Below are 20,265 nucleotides of genomic sequence, written 5' to 3' on the forward strand. Positions count from 1 at the left end.
AAAGCTAGTTCATCTAAAGTTTCTTGAAAGGCTTGAGAACATGTGTTTACATTTGTCTGACAATCTTTCGTTGTAATGTCCAAATATAGGTGAACCATAGCAATGAGTAGAGCAGATATCCCCACCTTTTTTTCTTTTCTGGTTTATTCCTATATTCTATGGGAGATTTGAAGGCTTTGTTGTACGTAAGAACAATGAACCTGAAAAGAATAGCACTGTGTAGAATACAAGAGCCAGATTTCACATTATCATTTAAATATTCCAAATTTAAGAGGGCATGTAAATATGCTCCATGATGTACACTTGCCCTGCAGGTCCTTAGCTGACTTTGTGAGAAAAATGGAAGCCTATGGTGGAGATTACTATATGCTTCTTAAAGCAAAATACAAATCTGTGCTTTAAATTTGTTAGAAGGATCTTTTCTCATGCAGATGCTCTCAGACCCTCGTTTAAGAGGCCGTAGGGCAGGCAGGTGCAACTGACCTGAACTGTAGTGGTTGGGGTCATTTGCCAATGGTGTCTTAGGATCTATCCTTCAATGGCTCTATTAGGTGGGGCAAGGCAACACCTTCCACAATTGACTTTCAGGGTAGCAAGGGTAAAGAGTTATGGGGTTTTCAAGGATGTAGCATGGGGTGATTGAGTTCACCACTCAACAATTGATCGACAGACACAAGGACCTCACTGACCAGCTCGGTGATTATCATTTAAAAGAAATAAACTATATTTAATCACACAACTGTACCAAAATACTGTACAATGCAAAGCATTATACACATTGGTGTGCTGGTGATCTGTAATCCACCTTTGTGCTGCTACGCTCTCCCCGGTCCCTCTCTACTAAAAGAGTGTGCTGGGTCACTCCCCATCTCTGAGAAATCAAAATATAGCATGAATCATATTCACGTCCAGCCTTTCTTTGATCACCTTGCCTTTGTTGAAGTCAAATGAACACTCATTCCTCAGTCTTGCCTCTTTGGGATACTGGGAGGTCACATTCAAGCCCTTAATCATCCCTTACAGGCATGGTATGTCCTCGCTTGTTTCTGCTGTTGAGGCCAAGGTCAAGAATTCCACAAAGCCGAATTGGCAAACTAAGTGCAGGATGTGCCCATCTCCATTCCTGCCCAGCATCAGTCCTTTAAGTCTGTGGTACCAGCACAGATACAAATGAAACAGTCTACAATGGATGCAGTGATGTGACCAAGCCTGGGCTGATCACAGTCCCAGCAGACCAACGATGGTCACATAAGTTGCAATCCTTTTTGTCCCAGAGGGCTACGGTGATCACAGTAATTGCAGTCCTGGTCCGGGCTTATGACAGTCATAGCATTTGCAGCCCCTGCCCAGGCTACGATGATCATTCAGTTGCAGCTCTGATTGGGCCTACATTAATCACAGACTTGAAGCCTTTACTGGACCACTGGCAATCACGCAGTTGCAGACCCACCTTGGCTTATGATGATAATGGCAGTTGTGGTTCCTACTAGGAACCAGGATGAGAGACCAGGGAGGCCCCTTGACACGCAGACCATCGCTAGCTCACTCTTGTGCTGTCAGCTGTTGCCGGATGTTCCACAGCCACCAGGGATATGCTGGGCCTCTCTCCTCTCGGACAGTCTCTCCCCTTCCCTCTCTTAACAGGCTTACAGGCTTGTAGGTGTTTTAGGGCAGACCCACAGCTCCTCCAGTAGAATGTTTAGATTTCAAGTTATACCTCCTCTCCTCTGCTGTCATACAGACACAAGTCCTTGCTGCATAGCAGTCCTGTGCATACTGTTTGGATTACTAACCTCCCTGGTCTAAAAGGACTCGGAACGGGAACCTATTGGGTGGTTTAGGTCCCACTTCTATACACAACTTCCAGAGAGGGGACTCAGAACCACTGTCTCAAAATGTGGAACTGGATGGTAGTGTTTTTTTATTTCAAGTGTTCTCCTCAGGCTTCTCTACAGACACACATGTTCTGTAGAGTGATGTGTCTTACAGCAGGATGCACTGGGGCTGTGTCCAACCTGCACCACCACAACAAAGGCACAGTGAGGTGTGAGATTTCTGCATCTGGCTGTCATCATCCACACTAAAGGAATAACCAGGGACAGACAAAAGGGATGTTTCACCTAGAACTAGAAACTTCCTCACTTATTTTACAGTAGAGTCTTCAGTTCTGCCCCACACCTACACCATCCACCAAATGGCACTGTCCAGGACTACTATTCATCAGCTCCTTGCTACAAAGGTCATCATGGAGTTTACAAAGGTAGCTGCGTCTCCATCCTTCTGACTTCAGGGTCAGGATTTCCTCCCTCCTGCTATGGGAATGTAGGCACTTCTTCTGTCTAGGAGTATAGTCCTCATCCTCCCTCTGGTTTTATGCCAGTCCATGGGATCAAAATAGATTCCACTGGCCTCTGTTACTCAGGCTCACACATCAGCACTGTTCATGATTACACATGCCACACACAATACACATGCTGGCATAAGAATCTGGGCATATAAATCATATTGAAATTTTACACAAGTAGGCTAGTAGGTCTAATTCCCAGCAATAGAGATAGAAATGTCTGGTAACACTACTGATCTCTTCTAAAAACATGGTGTGCTTCCACCACATTTCCTCTATTCCTAGGACAAGGACTTTATTTTACTGCCCACAATGAGGGCACACTTGGGGACCCTCTCCAGATCACAGCACAGGTCTGGGACCATACATAGTCAGGAACAGGAACAGGAATCCGTGCTCACGCTAGATTAATATGACACCAATGCCAAAGTAAAAGCTGGTCACTCAGAGCAGGGGAGCATGCCAGTATACCATGCAGGGGACGTTCTCATCCCAACAGATGCCAATAATTTCAAGATCATAACTTTCGGCCTTCAATAGCATTAAGGTCACTTTTGAAGTATTCCGTTAGTTTAGTAATCCTATATGTCACTGTTCTATTATTACTGCTACATGTGAATTATGCAATTAACTGTCTGACTATTATTTTTCTAAAATTGTGACTATAAGGAATTACTTCTACAAGACAAACTCCTCTATGATTAGAGATCAGCCTCATTCAGCCCCAGAAAATGTATAGAAAGTATTGCATAATTTCAATATCTAAGAATCAAATAAGTCTCTATCAGCCGAACATCTATTAAATAGTGTTCTTCTCTGGACCTGTACTCTCAAACCATGTCTTCAAAATGTGGCCTCTGTTGTTCGGCCCTGCTCCTTGCCTCTGTCTGCGACATCTTCAATTGTTCGTTGGCTACAACCGCAGTTCTTCCTTCTCTAAACAGGTGTTAATCCTGTCAGCCAAAGAATGATCTTCCCCAAACTCTATGCCTTTCCCCTTCTGTTTTACTGAATTTGATTTTGTTGGCCTTAGGGCTATGTGCACTTTACCACTGCTAAATAGTGCTCAAGTGCTTGTGCTCACTCCCTAAAACATGGTAAAACTGTTTTACACCTGATTGGTATGATTAATTTAGGTTCCTAGTATAGTGGTACTCTATATACCCAGGGCGGGTAAATAAATTAAATGCTACTAGTAGGCATGCAGCACTTATTGTGACTCCCACTTTAGCATGTCTTGGCTGAAAACATGTCTAATGCCTGCCAATGCTGCTTGCATACAGAGTGAAACTGCCAATTCAACTTGGCAAAATAAACCCCGTTTTATTACATATACAATAGGCCCTAAACAGCCCTAAAGAACAGTGTACATTGTATTTAAAAAGTTGAACATGTACTTTTAAGCTTTACATGTTCTGGTAGTGAAAAACGTACACATTTTCTTTTCTTTATTGTGGGGCCTAGCTCTCCCATTGACAGTAGGTCCTCTCCTCCGGAGCCCATGGTTTGTGCGGAAACAACCGGAAACATTGACGAATCAGAAGAGGGGCGTGAACAGAAGAGGCATCTTCCCAAGAACATTCACTAAGAGGATAGCCTTTCTAATGAATCAGATACTGAAGATGGTTCCGGAATTTACGAGAGTCACATATTTCCTGTACTTCATATTAAGGTTCATCATTCACCAACAAAGGGGGAGGACATGTGTTATGTCGGGAAAAAGGATCAGGTACATAGGGTTTCAATTGAGAGACATGAAAGACTGGATGGATTTTCCAGGTTCGGGGTAAACGGAGATGTAAAGTTACAGGATTAATTTTCTGAAGAATACAAAAAGGTCCGTAGTACAGAGGCTTAAACTTATTTTGGGAAAGACGAAGGGGCAAAAAATGTTAAGATAGCCAGACTTTATCTTGGATGTGATACGCTGGAGCCTCGTTGCGTTTCTTATCAGCCAGTCTTTTCATGTATCTTTTAGTGCCTAATAAATTAGATCCAATCAGTCTTTGAATTTTCTGTAGTCTTTTGGAAAAAGAGTTGATAGCGGGAAGAGCAGAGGAAGTCTTAGGAGTAGTAGGAAAAGAAGTAGGATGAAATCCATATGAATAGAAAAAAGGAGTGACCTTGGAGGCACTATGGACGGTATTATTGTAAGATAATTCTGCAATGGGAAGATAAGTGCTCCAGTTACTCTGAGTGGAGTTACAGAAACAACGAAGATATTGTTCAAGTCCCTGGTTGAGACGTTTGGTCTGCCCATTGGTTTGAGGATGAAATCCAGATGATAACGCTACATTGATGTTCAAGATCTTACATAAGTGTTTCCAGAACCGTGAGATGTACCTGACACAATGCTTTGGGGAAGACCATGGAGGCGAAAAATGTGTTGAATAAAGATCTGACTTAAATTCTTGTGAGGTGGGTAATTTCTTCAAAGCAGTAAAATAAGCCATCTTAGTAAAGGAATCTACTGTTACCATTATAACCCGGTTTCCAGCTGATGAAGGTAATCAACACATAAAGTCAGTTGATATCGTGTGCCACAGAGCTGGTGGAACTGGTAATGGTTGAAGTAATCATGCAGGCCTTGTACGGGGTATTTTTGCTTGAGCACAAATAGGGCAAGATTTCACATATTCCTCGGTGTCATGTTTCAAAGTAGGCCACCAGAAGGATCGAAGAAGTAATTCCTGCGTGGCTTTAATACCTCGATGGCCAGCTACTGGGGAATCATGACACATCTGAAGTGCCTTATCTTGCACTTTTTTAGAAGGGAGAAATAAGGTGTCCTTGTGATAGTAGTATCCTTTATGTTCGCATATCTTGGAACGAAGATCCTTTAGCTCTTGTTCTGAAAGGGTTGAGTATTCAGATTGTACTTCATCCGGGAATGACTGAACTACACCAATGATCTTGTCTGGTTCAAGTAGATATGGTGATGGGGTATGAACACTATTGGAATAACGGCAAGATAGGGTATCAGCCAGAATGTTTTGAGATCCTGGAATATAGGTAACATAGAAATCGTACTGACTAAAGAAAAAGGCCCAACGAGCCTGAAGACTGTTTCGGCACTGAAAATTGCGTAACCATTGCAGATTACGACGGTCCATTCTTACTTCAAAAGGCTCCTTAGAACCCATGAGAAATTGTCTCCACTCTTGGCAGGCAGTCGTTAGAGCCAACAGTTCCCTTTCCAGTACTGAATAATGTTGTTCAGAATCAGAGAGCACATGGGATAGGTAAAAGATTGGATGTTCTAAACCATCGTCATCTTGTAGTTGAAGTAATACTGCCCCAATGGCTCTTTCAGAAGCGTCAGTAACAACAATATTATTGGTGTCTGGATGTCTCAGTATGGGTGCTTGGGTGAAGGCCAGTTTTAGGTTTTGAAAAGTCATCTCACCTGCGTCTGTCCAGATCAATTCGTTTCGCAGACTTTTTTCTTTGGAAAGTTTGTGTAATTTGATTGGTTTGTTTCGCAAAGTCCAGGATAAATTGACAGTAGAAGTTGGCCAGCCCTAAGAAACATTGAGTTTCCTTGATTGATGAAGGGGATGGCCAATCTAGAATGGCTTGAACCTTTTCCGGATCCTTAGAGATACCAATTGGACTGATATGATAACCCAAATACCTCACCTCAGTTTTATCAAATTCACATTTCTCTGGTTTACAGTAAAGTTGATGTTGCCTGAGTCTATTTAAGACTTGCTTAACGTGTGTAGAATGAAGTTCAGGGCGTCTGGAATATATGAAGATATCATCCAAATAAATCACTACAGTGTGGTTTAACAAATCGGAGAATATGAAATCCATAAATCTTTGAAACACTGAGGGGGCATTAGTTAAGCCAAAAGGCATTACCTTATATTCATAATGTCCAAAAGGAGTCTGAAAGGCAGTCTTCCACTCATCTTCCACCTTAATACGAAAGAGATGATAGGCTCCGAGAAGTTCCAATTTCGTGAACCTTTGTGCCCCTCTGGCAGCCTCCAGAATGTCTTTGATTAGGGGTAGTGGATAACAATCTTTTATGGTGATTTTATTTAATCCACGAAAGTCTATACAGGGTCTTTTTTGGTACGAAAAAGGGGAGAGCCCCTGCCGGAGAAGAAGATGGTGTAATAAGACCACTGTCTAGATTTTCTTGTAGGTAATCCTTGAGAATCTTTCTTTCTGGCTCAGTGAGAGAATACATTCTCCCAAAAGGAACAATTGTTCCAGGTTCCAGGGGAATGGCTCAATCATAGTCTCTATGTGGAGGTAATATGGGCTTAGATGGTTTTTGAAATATGTCTTGAAATTCCAAATATTGGCTTGGTACCTCCTGGACTGCATTTATGGAAAGCCCTACATTTGGTTCCGAGGTTATTATCTTTTTGGGAGACCAATAGGTGACGGAGGCATTACAATGATCGTGACAGAACTGAGAAGACAAATAAATGGTTCTGGTTTCCCAGTTAATATACAGATTGTGCCTTGTAAACCATGGAATCCCTAGGATTATAGAATGATTGGGGGAGGAAATTAAATCAAAGGATACATGTTCCTGATGTTTCCTAAATTTTAGACCTAAACTTGAGGTGGTAGTTATAACAGGACCAGAGGATAGTAAGGATCCATCTACAGTGTGCACTTGTTCTGGGACATCTTTAGGCAGAATTTGTACTGTTTTAGCCCAGGTCATATCCATATAAATGCCACTAGCTCCACAATCTAATAATGCCAAGGTTCTTTCTTCACGACCATCAGGTAATTGCAGGATAGCAGGTAACATAAATAAAATAGTGGCATTTTACTTGGAAGAACTGATAGAAGGTATTGCAGAATATCCCGTCCCCTCCCTTCTCACAGAGGACGGGAAGTAACTTCATAGGACGAACTGGACAAGTAGGAAGCAGATGACCAGCAGCACCACAATAAAGGTACAATCCTCTTCTCCGTCTATCTTCACGTTCGCTGGTTGAGAGTGGACCATGAGCAGTATCTACTGGCATAGGTTCTCCTTCAGGCTCTCTAGATATAGGTCGAGGTTCTTCAGGACAATGTACAAAGACACGTGAGGTGCTTGGCTGGAAAGATCCTTGATTCTTTCTTTTCTCCAAATGACGTTCTTGGAGACGATATTCTATAGAGAGAGCTAAATCCATCATACCTCAAAGATCTTCTACTCGGGTAGAGTGTACTAATTTGTCTTTAATTTCTTCTTGCAACCCTCTGCGAAACAGAGTTACCAGGGTACGCTCTACCCATGTTGTCTCAGCCGTCAATTGTCTGAAGTGTGTGATGTATTGAAGAACATCCTGAGTGCCTTGTTGAATATCACAGAGCGCTTCTTCAGCTGATGCTTCCAATCGTGGGCATTCAAACATTTGTTTGAATCTATTCACAAAGGCTGAATAATCAGGCAACACTGGGTCGTTGGAGGCTACTATCGGAGTCGCCCAAGCCAAGGCAGGATCTGATAATGCACTGATGAGATAACCCACCTTTGTCTTATCTTGTGAAAATTGTGTGGGTCTGAAACCAAAGTAGACTGTCAGAGCATCCAGAAATTCTTGCAGTTTATGTGGGTCTCCTGAAAACCGAGGAGTTGTAGTAGAGACAGTAGGAACATCAGTACTTCGGGATGCCAAGGCTTGTCGTAAAGCCACATTTTCATTTCTTAATTGTTGCAGTTCCTGGGCCTGTTGCTGAATAGTTACGAGTAGGGACTGGTCAGGGTCTGCAGCCACCGTCACAGTATCTTCCATTCTGCTTGACGAGGTCTGGTTTGTTTGGCACTGCAATCTGTCACGACCTACTCGTAGTCTGTGGCCCACTCGAAGTGTGGCGAGCTTTTTGTTCTTGCAGGTTCTGCCTTGGCCCAAATAGGGATGACCCTTTCTGGTAGCCAGGGAGCTGCTGACGGAGGGAACACCAAAGGCAGTCTGTGCCCTCCAGAAGGAGTCCCCGAGGGAAAAAACCACACAAGGGGAAATACCTCAAAAAAGGAACTCCTGAAACAAAAACAAAGGTAAAAGTAAATCAGAACAAAAAAGGCAAAAATTACCAGGAAAAAGCTGGAACAGGATCAGAAAATCAATATCTGACGCAGAAGAACAGGAGCGAAGATCACCACCCAAAGGAAGTGTTGCAGCGCAAAGAGTAAAGGAAATCACACACCTTATATACCCAAAGAACAGGAAGTGACCCACAGGAAGTAAAAGTCGCCATATTGGATTGGGATCATGCCATAGAATTCTATAGAAAAAGCACCATATTAAATAAGGATCCAAGGCATGCAGAGAAAAGGAAGGCATGCTGGGAAAAAGAAGGGAAACATGGGTAGGAAAGAAAAGCATAAGTTAGGAAGAAAAAGAGGATGACAGAAAAGAAGGAAAAAGAAATAGAAGGTGAGTGGGGGACGTAGGAACTAACGGGGGCGCGCCGCGCCAATGCAGAAGCATGGCCCCATGCCCAATTTGCGGCCTCAACAGAGATAAGAAAGGCTAGGGGCCTTTGCTGCGTGCCGCTTCCCAAGCCAAACATTCGGCTCGTGCAGCGTGCTGCTGCGTGACATCCATAAGATAACATTGGGCCACCTTATTACATGTGATAAGTGATAACTTGTTTATGGGAGCAGGTAAAAATTTCATGTTTAGTGTCTGGGGAATTATAATTTAAAATCCTCTTTAATGGTAAAGTCTGATTTTAAGTCATAATTCTGAAAATGCCACTTTTAGAAAGTTGCCATTTTCTTGTTCTAACCATCTGGTGCCTGTAGGATGTTTCCTGGGTCACATGAATAGGTGTAGTTAACAGTTGGTCTTTGTTCATTCCTCACAGAGAGCCACACAGTGGAGTGACTGGGTATTGGCAGCTTGGGCCATCATAGTAGGATGAAGGGATGGAGCTGTGCACAGCCCCACTTGTCCTTCAAGGCCCTGTCTCAGCTCATACACAAAGAACTTCACACTAGCCTATTGTGATGGTAATATGATGTTACAATGCTAGCAATTGCCATGCAGGCTTTTACCATGCACGTTTTACAATGCATGCCTTTATCACACATATACCTCTTACCACACATATGTTTTAACCATGCAGGTAAGTATAAGTGAGGTAAGTGTTACACATACACACATACATGTACAAATACATGTACAAATATATAAATATTTTATACTTTTATACCCTTACCCATCCCTAAACCCTAAAACACCCTTACAACCCAATTCCCTTGCCCACTCCCAAATCCTAAAATCACCCAATACCCTTACCCACCCCTAAACCCTTCAAAATACCCTTACTACCCAATACCCTTAACTGCCCCTAAACTCTAAAAACACCCTTACCACACAATACCCTTACCCATCTCTAAAACCTAAAAGTAATGTTAACACCCAATGCCCTTACCCACCCCTAAACCCTAAAATCAACCCTACCACCAATACCCTACCCACCCTAAACCATAAGAATACTCTTACCACCCTACACGCTTGCACATGTGTACGCCCTAAAATCACCCTTACCAACCAATACCCTTAACCCACTCCTAAAAACACCCTTAGCACCCAATTCCCTTACCCACCCTAAACCCTAAAAATGACCCTTACTGTTAGACCTAGCATCATTGTGTGGTTTCCCTTAACTTTATTGCCCTCTGACTTCCTGTTTTTCTGACTTCACTTCTTGCTGTCTTTAGGATTCTGAACATTTTACCACTGCTGACCAGTGCTAAAGTACATGTGCTCTGTAGTCTAAACATGGTAACGTTGGCTTATCCACAATTGGCATATTTAATGTACTTGTAAATCCCTAGTAAAGTGCACTGTATGTGACCAGGAGCTGTAAATTAAGTGTTATTAGTGGGCCTGCAGCACTGATTGTCCTACCCACTACAGTAGCCCTTCAAACATGTATCAGGCCTGCCACAACACAGCCTGTGAGTGCAGTTTTAACATGCCGCTTAGACCTGGTAAGTACACCCACTTACCAGGCTGAAACCTTCCCTTTTACCATCTGTAAGTCACCCCAAAGGTAGGCCCTGGCTAGCCTCAAGGGCAGGGTGCAGTGTATTTAAAAAGTTGGCCATGCACATTTAAGTTTAACATGCTCAGGTAGTGAAAAACTATTACATTTGTTTTTCAGTACTGCAAGGCTGATCTCTCCCATAGGCTAACATTGGGGTTACCTTGAAGCAACCTTTAAGTGTAACTTCCGATTGAAATTTGGAGTTTGGTGTCTCTGAACTCACAATTTGAAATCACAACTGATGATGAAGTCAGATTTTAAATTGTAAGTCTGAAAATGCCCCTTTTAGAAAGTTGGCATTTTCTTATATTGACAATTCTGTGCTTCTGCCATGTCTATGAATACATGTCTGAGGAGGATGATAGCAGGGCTTTGTGCATTCCCTCTAGACAGTAACACATAAAAGGAGCTTGGGTGTGACATTTGCATCCTGATGGCCCATCACCAGGCTGATGGGTTTTCTTGGTCTAAATGGGAGGAAGATGCTGACACTTACACTTAAATAGGGCTATGTCTCTCTTTACACAAAGGGCTGCATAACCCCCTGTAAAGTATCTGGAGCCAGGGAAAGAAGGACAGGCACCTTGTGCCCTTCAAATGCCTCTCTTCAAAGTCTCCCCCACTTCAAAAGCTCAACTGGGTATAAGTACTAGACACCAACAAAGCAGTGCTCTGCTGGAACCAATGACATTCTACCAGTAAGAAGGGCCGCTATGATACTAATCAAATCAAATCAAATCATTAGCATTTATAAAGCGCGCTACTCACCCGTGCGGGTCTCAAGGCGCTAGGGACAAAGGGGGTGGTTATCGCTGCTCGAACAGCCAGGTCTTTAGGAGTCTCCGGAAAGCGGAGTGGTCCTGGGTGGTCCTGAGGCTGGTGGGGAGGGAGTTCCAGGTCTTGGCCGCCAGGAAGGAGAAAGATCTCCCACCCGCCGTAGAGCGTCGGATGCGAGGGACGGCGGCGAGTGCGAGGCCAGAGGAGCGGAGGGGGCGTGTGGGGACGTAGAAGTTGAGCCGTCTGTTGAGGTATTCCGGTCCCTTGTCGTGGAGGGCTTTGTGTGCGTGGGTGAGAAGTCGGAAGGTGATCCTTTTGCTATACTAGGAGGGACTGTCACTCTGCTAACTACATTGCTATGTTGGCCTACTGCTAGATGTGTGCTGTAGGAGGGATTGCCACTTTGCAATTTGCTTTGCTGTGTTGGCCTGCTGCCTATTGCTTCTTGCCTGGAGTGAGAAGCACTGAACTTGTTCTCTATATCCTTGAACCCAAGATTCTCCAAGGGCTTGTTGGCTTGCCCTTTGTTCTCCCGCAGTCTCAGGGATATCAAAGACTGCCTGCCACTCTCCTGGTGCTACTGGACTCTCCCATCTGTGAGTCCTGCCTTGCATGAGGTTCCCCATCCAGTCCTGGGCCTCAGAAGTGGGATCTGAAGCTGTTTCCTGCAAAAAACAGCACATCAATCTGATTGTGTGAGAAAAATCAGTGCATCGCTCCTCCAGCGCTGACACTGAGGCTGTTCGACAACAGTAAATTCACAGCTTGCACGGCCCGACTATGACACTCTGTGCAGTTCAACGAGGGTGCATCATCTCAATGGAGTTGGACACTGAAGCGGGACCCGACTCTGAGGCTTGACGATGACCCAACTGCGTGGAAAATATTGTTGCATCGCCTCCACATTTGTTTCTCTGTGCCAACACTTGGTCCATGCAAGGCACTGTTTCAGCAGAACCTGCATGGATTCTGCATGGATTCTGTAGCCTGCCTATCGTCAATCGCAGTTGGCCTGAACTTTGTATTTGCACCAGTCCCTTAGGACTGGAAGTGACCTTTTGCCCGCTAGTGACTTCTAAGCACTACATTAAGTTTATTCTTTTAAAAATTCATATCTTGACTTCTACCAATTGGATTTTTGTTGTTTTGTTCTTTTATTACCAGATAAATATTCTCTATGTTCCTAACACTGTAGCTGGTTTTTTTCTTCAGTATATCGTTTTTTTTTTGCCTTAATACACAGCTGGTCGTGGGAGGCTGTTGTAGTGCAGGCGTCTTCCCAAGGGACCTTGGATGGTGATGGAGAACGCAGAGAACTCTGACGCCACACTATGCTACAAAGACGCGTCGTGCACTGAGACACGGCTGAGATGTGGGTGCAGGAGGATGCCGCATCCTGTCACGACCCCCTGGAAGACATGGGTGGGACAAGGAACCAGGCCGTGGGAGTCAGTTGCGGTTGTGGTGAGCAGGGCATCTAGCGAGACACTGGCAGACATGACGCCCACCCGCTTGCCTTCCTTTTTGTGTGCGTGTGCCTTCTGTGGGCCTCAGGAGATGCCGCGGAGGTTGTCATGCTGCTGGAGGCCCTCTTACTGCTGTGGTGGACTTGGACTGTGGGGGCAATAAGGTGCCTGGTAGAAAATGGCTTTCTGCTCCCGTTGCTCACTCTCTCCCCGGTGGGACCCCCTGGTGTGTCCCATCCGGCTCTGTGCCCCCCCTCCTCACTTAAGTGGATGCAGGCCACGGCAGGACAGCTGAGGGAGAGGCTGACGGCTGACTGCTATTAAGGCCCTAGGCAGAGGACACAAGGAGGACACAAGGAGGCCACAAGGAAGGGAAAGACTACCACACAGCCCCGTTTCAGCTGAAGCCACAGCTCGAGGTAAGGGTCTGCGAGATTGGTAGTTGCGAGCGTGGTGGACTTAGACGTTAGCCGCAGAGGGTGTGACCTGACTCCCTTGTGGAAGCGGCCGAGCTAGGTCTGGGTGCAGCTTGCGGAGGAGTCTGGTTTGTCCCGCTCCCCTCTGCCCGGACCCCTGCTTGTAGCTTAGCCAAACGAAGCCACATCAAGCAAAAGCTCAGCAATTCAAGCTAATCTAAGCGAGTGAGCAAGCAACTATGTTTTTTTGACCACACAGCCACATTGCGATTGTATTCCTTCCTACCAAAAGCCCCACTTGAATCTCAAGTTCTCAAATATATTGGGAATGGCCTAGTAGAATCATTGTGTTGCGGAATAAGGTAGCTGCATAGCTTCACCTCTGATTATTGTAGGCCTTCCGGATTCCTGGCACCCCCCAGGAGCTACTGAAATATCTTTGATTCAAAAAAAAAAAAGAAGAAAAAAAAGACTTACCCAGCCACATTGACTTCTGATCATTGAGAAATGAGATCTGGTGAAACAGGAGGCAAGACCTCAACCTCAAATAAGAGGAAGAGAAAAGAGGAGTCAGTACTAATTGGAATTCAGGCGAAAAAGAGAGCTAGTAGCACAGTTCAATCAATGGATGGTACCTCAAGCTGCTTTTCCAACGAGGACCCCCCAAGGCAAAATCCTGAGAAGGAATCGGAAAATACAAATGCATCGGATATGGCAACAACCGATAGGCCTCAGCATAAGGGGGAGGTCCCCTCGTGCAGGGAGGACATTCACACTGGTCAACCCCCTGCCTCGATTAAATCCCACAAAATAAAAGACTACTTTGGGGCGATTAATAGGATAATTAAGCACCAAGCCCCCACGCCCTCACCCATTTTGACCCTGACTTCTGACTTAAAAGGGGGATGTGTGGATGAAAGAGCCCTCCATCCGCCAGTACCACTCTCCCCCATCATTAACATCTTGGGGAGCAGAGCCAAACATTTGATGGTGAGGGAGTCCAAGGAGTGTGGCAGTAGGGGAGTATCAGGGGGGCCAGCACCCCCCTTAGGTAGTCAGGGATCAGTTTCACTTCAGTCAGGCATGTTGAACAGCCTGACCAACCAGCAATCCATGCAACGCTGACCCAGCCTAAATATTCTAAACAGTAAAGAGGACGAGGCTTTGATTTTTGCACTAAAAGAAGATCTTCAGGCCCTCATAAGAAGCCCCCAATTCAGATTTCACTACTTCCTTCCCCTCAGCCCAGGAAATGCAGGATGAGAGGGGGGGCCCACAAGCGCATCCGAGTAAGGTTGGGGTCTAGGGACTGCCCCTCAGGCTTATGATGGCCCACAGGAAATCCCTGGGGTAATCGAAAGTAGTGAGAGTAAAGAGTTTACAGCCACCCCAGTGCCAGCAACAGATATATGGGCCACAATTTTGAATTCAATGCAGACAACAGTAACAGTCCTACAGTTTCACTCACATAAAATGGACATTCAGGTGGATCTACTAAATACATTGGCTGTGCTTGTGGCAGAAATTGATGGCAAGCTACAAGAATTTAATTCACTGGTAACAAGGGTACAAAAAAATAAATTCAAGGACTTTACTATTTGCTCCTGTAAGGAGGTAGTAGATTGTTCGGCTCAACTGCCAGCAACCCTCGAAGGAATCCTGAAAGAGCTATGCACCCCATGAAACAAGGAGGCGGCGGAGGCCTTCCTGTCCCTAGGCTTGCCTGCCACGCCCCAATTTCAAGCGTTCTCAGAGGTGAATCAACATAGCCTGCCCAGATCCCTAGCAAGAAGAACTTGTTATGAAGAGGAAAGTGCCACTAGACAGTTAGCCAAGAGGGCACCCTGGAACACCCTATTCAACTGGCAGATCTTAGGGAATCGGAAGGGCATTTTCACCAACATTTGACAGAGAGAGAGCGGAAACATGCAAGGAAGGGTAGGAAGAACACACAGGTGGCCCCCAGAGACACCACAGAAGTATTGACCTGCAAAATACAGGATGATGACATGGGGACAACTCCCCCAGGTCCTTCACAAAAGACAATATCCACCTGGAGCCCTTTGACCTCCGCCCCGGCAATGGAAGGGCCACATTTAGGAGGTACTGCTAGGTCTTTTCAGGATTGGCAAGCAATCATTCTAGCACAGGCTTTAGAGGGCAACCAGGAAGAGACTGGGCGCCTCGTGGGCAGGCAAGTAGAGATGGCATCAAGGTCAAATTGAACAGGATCTCCCCTAGAGCAATCAAGCCTTGTTAATAAAGCCAATCAGTCCATGCTGGCCCAAGGTCTCCAGTTGCTATAGATCCCAGAATATAAGTCTATAGGTCCCCAAGGTATGCTTAACTGTTCCACTGTTCTGAAACTAATAAATGCTCTCCTGGGCCTGGAACTGGTGTCTTCAGATGATATTTCCACTATAAAACGTATACAAGCCCAGGGTAGTCAACAATCGGACCAACTGTAGTAGTATTTGCATCACCGGATCTGCCAATGCAAATTTTGGAAAGGTAAAATACCCTATAAGACTGGGGTATTGAGGTCATATCCTACTCAGGGGATAGATACCCACATCCGCTACTGCAGGATTGTTCTTTAAAAAAGAAGGAAGTAATGCATTGGTCAGTTTTACGACGGGAAAATCGGAAATCCAATATCGGTGAACCTGCTAAAGATGTATCTGGAGAAGGGATGACAGTACAATTAGATTTGAAAATAGAAATAAAGGAAGAAGAGGCCCAAAAAAGGAGCATAGCCAGACAATCTTTGACAAAAGGCCAGTCCCAGGATAAATAGTCCTGGCTTCCAACAGCGTTAGTTTCCAGATTATCTCCAAAGACTTGAAGGATAGTCCAGCGACAGCCTCATTTGCAAGGTTAATTGAGTATTTGCTCTTGGAATTCAGGGAGTCTTCAGTCCAAGCTGAAAGACACTGAGGTTATTCAATTTCTCTGTTCTTTTGACATTATGATGCTGCAGAAAACATGGGCACTTACAAGTCTCCCCTAATCAGGTACAAGGAATTTAGCAAGCCATCAGTAAAACTCAACACATTTGGAAGGGCAAAAGAAGGCTTAGCAGCCTATATCAGTACTAGACCTTTGGCTAAAATGCCAGGCCCGCAGAAAGGCGATCAGCCATTCCTGCTGGTTCGCCTGGATGACTGGGCAAAAAAACACATGTGACCCCCTGATTTTGATTAACATTTATGTTAATCCTAAAAAGAAAAAGATGGAAGCCAATAAACTCCTAAATCATCTGCTCCACATAAAAAATGCATTCAACCATGCCCATTGGCTTGTCTCAGGTGACTTTAATCTTAATCTGTTTAATTCACCAAGTGAGGATCACGTGCAAATAGCAGTTCCATTGCCCATTCAAATCTTGCCTTCCCAGAGAAAGAAAGATAAAATTGGTGAAAAGTTAATTAAGAGCTGTGAGTTAGCAGGCCTTTTTGCACTGAATGGGCGGCTGCCGTCGGATATTCCGCCTGCTTGGACAGTAGCCTCGGAAAAGGTGGTTTCATACCTAGACTATACCCTGGTAAATGCTTCTTTATTTCACTTTGTGAGTCATTTCAGAATACAAGAACATCCAGGTAGCGACCATAACTCCCAAATAATTACACTTCAGAGCAAAGTATGTATTCAGGAAGAATCAAATCTCCTTAAGCTCCGTTCTGAAAACATAAAGAGACTAAAATGGAGTTCCCGCTCAGTCAATGCACAAGCGGAGGAAGTAGTCGAGATCTTGGAAAAAATGTCTAATGAACCCTTGAATTCAGTTGCCATATAGGATTCATTCTCAAAAAACCTTATCAATCAATCTTCGGCAAAGTGTAGGTCTAGGGGTGCATACCTGAGACACAGTAACAGCATACTTATGCCACGTGCAGTACGGCTGGGGAAATCGGTGGTGAATAGGCTCCTGAGGCAACTGCGGAAACATCCAGAAGATGGATCAATCCTAAAATCCCTACGGGAGGAAAAGAAACTTCTAAAAAGGGACATTTGGCATTCTAAAAAATCAAAACAGGAAACGCTATGGGCAAACTACATCATGCATCGGCATCTGTAAACTCTAGATGCTTCTGGAGATTCGTCAATAGTATTGAAAAAGGCCCCAGGGCCACCAACAATGCAAATCTTAATGAGGAGTTATGGGTGGGAAACCTGAAATCCCACTTTAAGGAATCATCTGTGGCATATGCTGGCCCAGCTCAATGGGAGAGGGGCCACGGTGGGTCTGAGGCCTAGGAGTCCATCATGTTTACCCCACTCGAAACAACTAAAATAATAGATAAATCACGTAGAGATTGTGCACCTGGCCCTAATGGTTTACCCCAGGCCCTGTTTAATCAGCTGCCAACAAGATGGGTGGCTTTTTTTACTGTAATGTTTAACTATATTTTGGAAACTGGTATAATTCCTGACAGTTGGAAGGGCTCAATAATCCCTCCTGTTTATAAAGGAGGGAAAGCCTCCGAACCATCTAACTATCGCCTAATTGCCCTTTCGGATGTGGACCTCAAATACTTTTCCATAGGACTTTTACAGCGTTTAGGACGGTGGGCACAGACAGTGGTATGCCTCCTATTAACCAAACAGGCTTTACTAAGAAGCAGGGCACTTTAACTAATGCCTTGGCACTTAGTTTAATAATCAATAGAGCAAAGGCTTCAGGGACACTTCTTTATATGTGTTTTGTAGACTTTAAAGCCGCATTTCACTGTGTTCCTCGAAACAAATTGTGGGCAAAATTACAGCAGAGGGGTCTTCCATCAGACTTACTGGATGCCATTATTTGGCTCTACTCAAAGAACCGGGTAAAAATGAAACTTGGGGATGGTTCCCATCTATCCAGGTCTATTAAGACCACAACTGGATTGAAGCAGGGCAGTGTTTTAGCTCCACTTATTTTCAATCTATATATAGCAGACATCACCAGTCCTAGACAAACAGCCAGCCCACCCCTCTTCCGTTGGCGGCCACCAAATTTCCAACCTACTTTTTGCAGATGACTTGTTGCTGTTTAGTAACTGTAGAGTAGACTTACAGAAACTTCTGGACAGTTTAGGAGTATATGTGCTGGCCAATGATCTGGAAATAAACCAAGGTAAAACGAAAATAATCCCCCTTGACTACAAACCCTCCCTACACCGTAAGTGGTATTTGAACGGGTGTCATATTGAGGAAGTGCCAACATACACATATCTGGGGGTCAGGATCGACTCAAAAGGTACATTTGCAGGCCATGGAGAAGTAATTAAGGAGGAGGCCCAAGCCTTAAGTCAAGCTTTTGGGAATCTAGCAAAATCAATCCTTGGGCGTTCTCTTAAACCGATGACCATGGTTATGAGAGCTAAATTATTACCTACACTTTCTTATGGTACCAAAATAATGAAAGGGCAGAGGTGGCCCTGTTAGATAAGTTACTAATTAATCATATAAACAAGTTTTTTGGCTACCTAGATCAGCCTCTCCGGTTCAAGTTAGATTAAAATGTTACTTAGTAAAACAATCACTGGCCAGGCCGGCAGCATTTATTAAGGCTTGCTATAAATTACGCCTTGCCACTAAGGGAACGCTAGCTAGTTTAGTCTGGCAGGAAATCAATCTTGAAAGGGATAATAGCAGCTTTAAGGAGCATTTGGAAAAAAGCATAGTACAGTTGGAGCTGGGAGATCTATGGGGTTAGGAAAGCAGTAAATAAATCAGACAAAATTTTAAGCTGGCTAGGAGATATGGAAGAACTATCTAAATGCTCACACGGATGGTTGGTTCTAAAATCATATAAACTAGGTATGGAATCACCCATTCTGTCTGCTCCTCTATCCTTGAAATTTAAACAGAGCCTTTCACAGCTCTGAGTTGGGAGTTTTACCAACCCTTGATATCCTACCTAAATCTATGAAGGAGGCTGAGATACAATCTCAGGATTGCAGGTTATGCCACCAGACTAGGGAGACATTGATCCATGCTGTCTGTATATGTCCAGCCCTCCAAAGCCAGAGAAGGGAACTACTGAGAAGGGAATTTAATGCCCTAGGAGTTTGATCCTGTAGGCCAGCGGTCATGTCAGCACTAGATCCAAGCAATGAAATGTTAAACATTAGATTAGTTCAATTCCTGAGAATTTTTGCCTCCCTGATCACCCCTCCCCGCTCCCTCTAACGAAGGAGTAGGGGCTGTCTTGATAAAAATGTATATCTGGGGCTTAAGGCAAAGGGAATACGGTATGATTTATTGCCCAACAACCTTTTCTATGTCAAGGTATGCGAGGGGCATAGATGTGTTTAAGATACATTTAGGTAAATCAGTGAAAATAACCCACTCAATAACTGCCCCCAGCCCTGTAGGTATGTTGAAGCATCTAAGTGAGGACTAGGCTGTTTACTTATAATACCGCTTTGGGGCGCCAGGGCTTTTACCATGACTATATTATTTTATAATGAAGAATTATTGCTTTAATGTTGGGTGTCGTTGTTATTTGTGTTTCACAGTTTATTATTGTCAGCATAACAGCCTTGCTTGCCAAGGAGGGAGGATGACAGTATGGGTGGGCTTTCGGGCGAGAATATTTAGGGCATGGACAAATAGGCCTGGACCAAGTGAGATATGTAATGATGTGATGGACAGGAGGATCTCTGCCTAAGAATTGTTCCCGGGTTTTAGGTGTTTTTAATATGAGGTGTTGTTATTACGATTCTGTAATGTCATTTTAGTATGTGTATGTTTATTTGACACTTTTGCACTTGCACTTTATCTAGCATAAGAGTCTTTTATGTTAATCGAAGAGGGTTATGGGTGAATGGGTAAGAACACCCTTGGTATTGTTTATTTGGTCTGTCTCCTCTAGATGTTTTATGGTTTTTATTAACTAATAAAGTATTTGTTCACCATTTCTATGTTCCTAAACTGGTGTGGAGTTTGTCTGTGGTTTCTTTCACTGTATTATTATAATTAAGGTTTGCACAAATACTTTACACATTGGGGGTCATTACAACATTGGCGGTAAAAGACACTTACCGCCGTGCAGAAGACCGTCAACACACCGCCGCGCATGCGGAATTCTGCCACAGCTATTATGACCCACGTCTCGAAATCCGCCAAAAATCAGACACCCACACAAGTCCGCAACACCAAAGGTCAGTGATAAACTGGCGAAAACAAAACCTCCACCGTCACGCCAACAGAAATATGCCCACGCTATCACGACCCACGAATCCACGCAGCGGTATTCAAT

Source organism: Pleurodeles waltl, chromosome 11 (genome assembly GCF_031143425.1).
Source record: "Pleurodeles waltl isolate 20211129_DDA chromosome 11, aPleWal1.hap1.20221129, whole genome shotgun sequence".
In the NCBI taxonomy this organism is placed as follows: Eukaryota; Metazoa; Chordata; class Amphibia; order Caudata; family Salamandridae; genus Pleurodeles; species Pleurodeles waltl.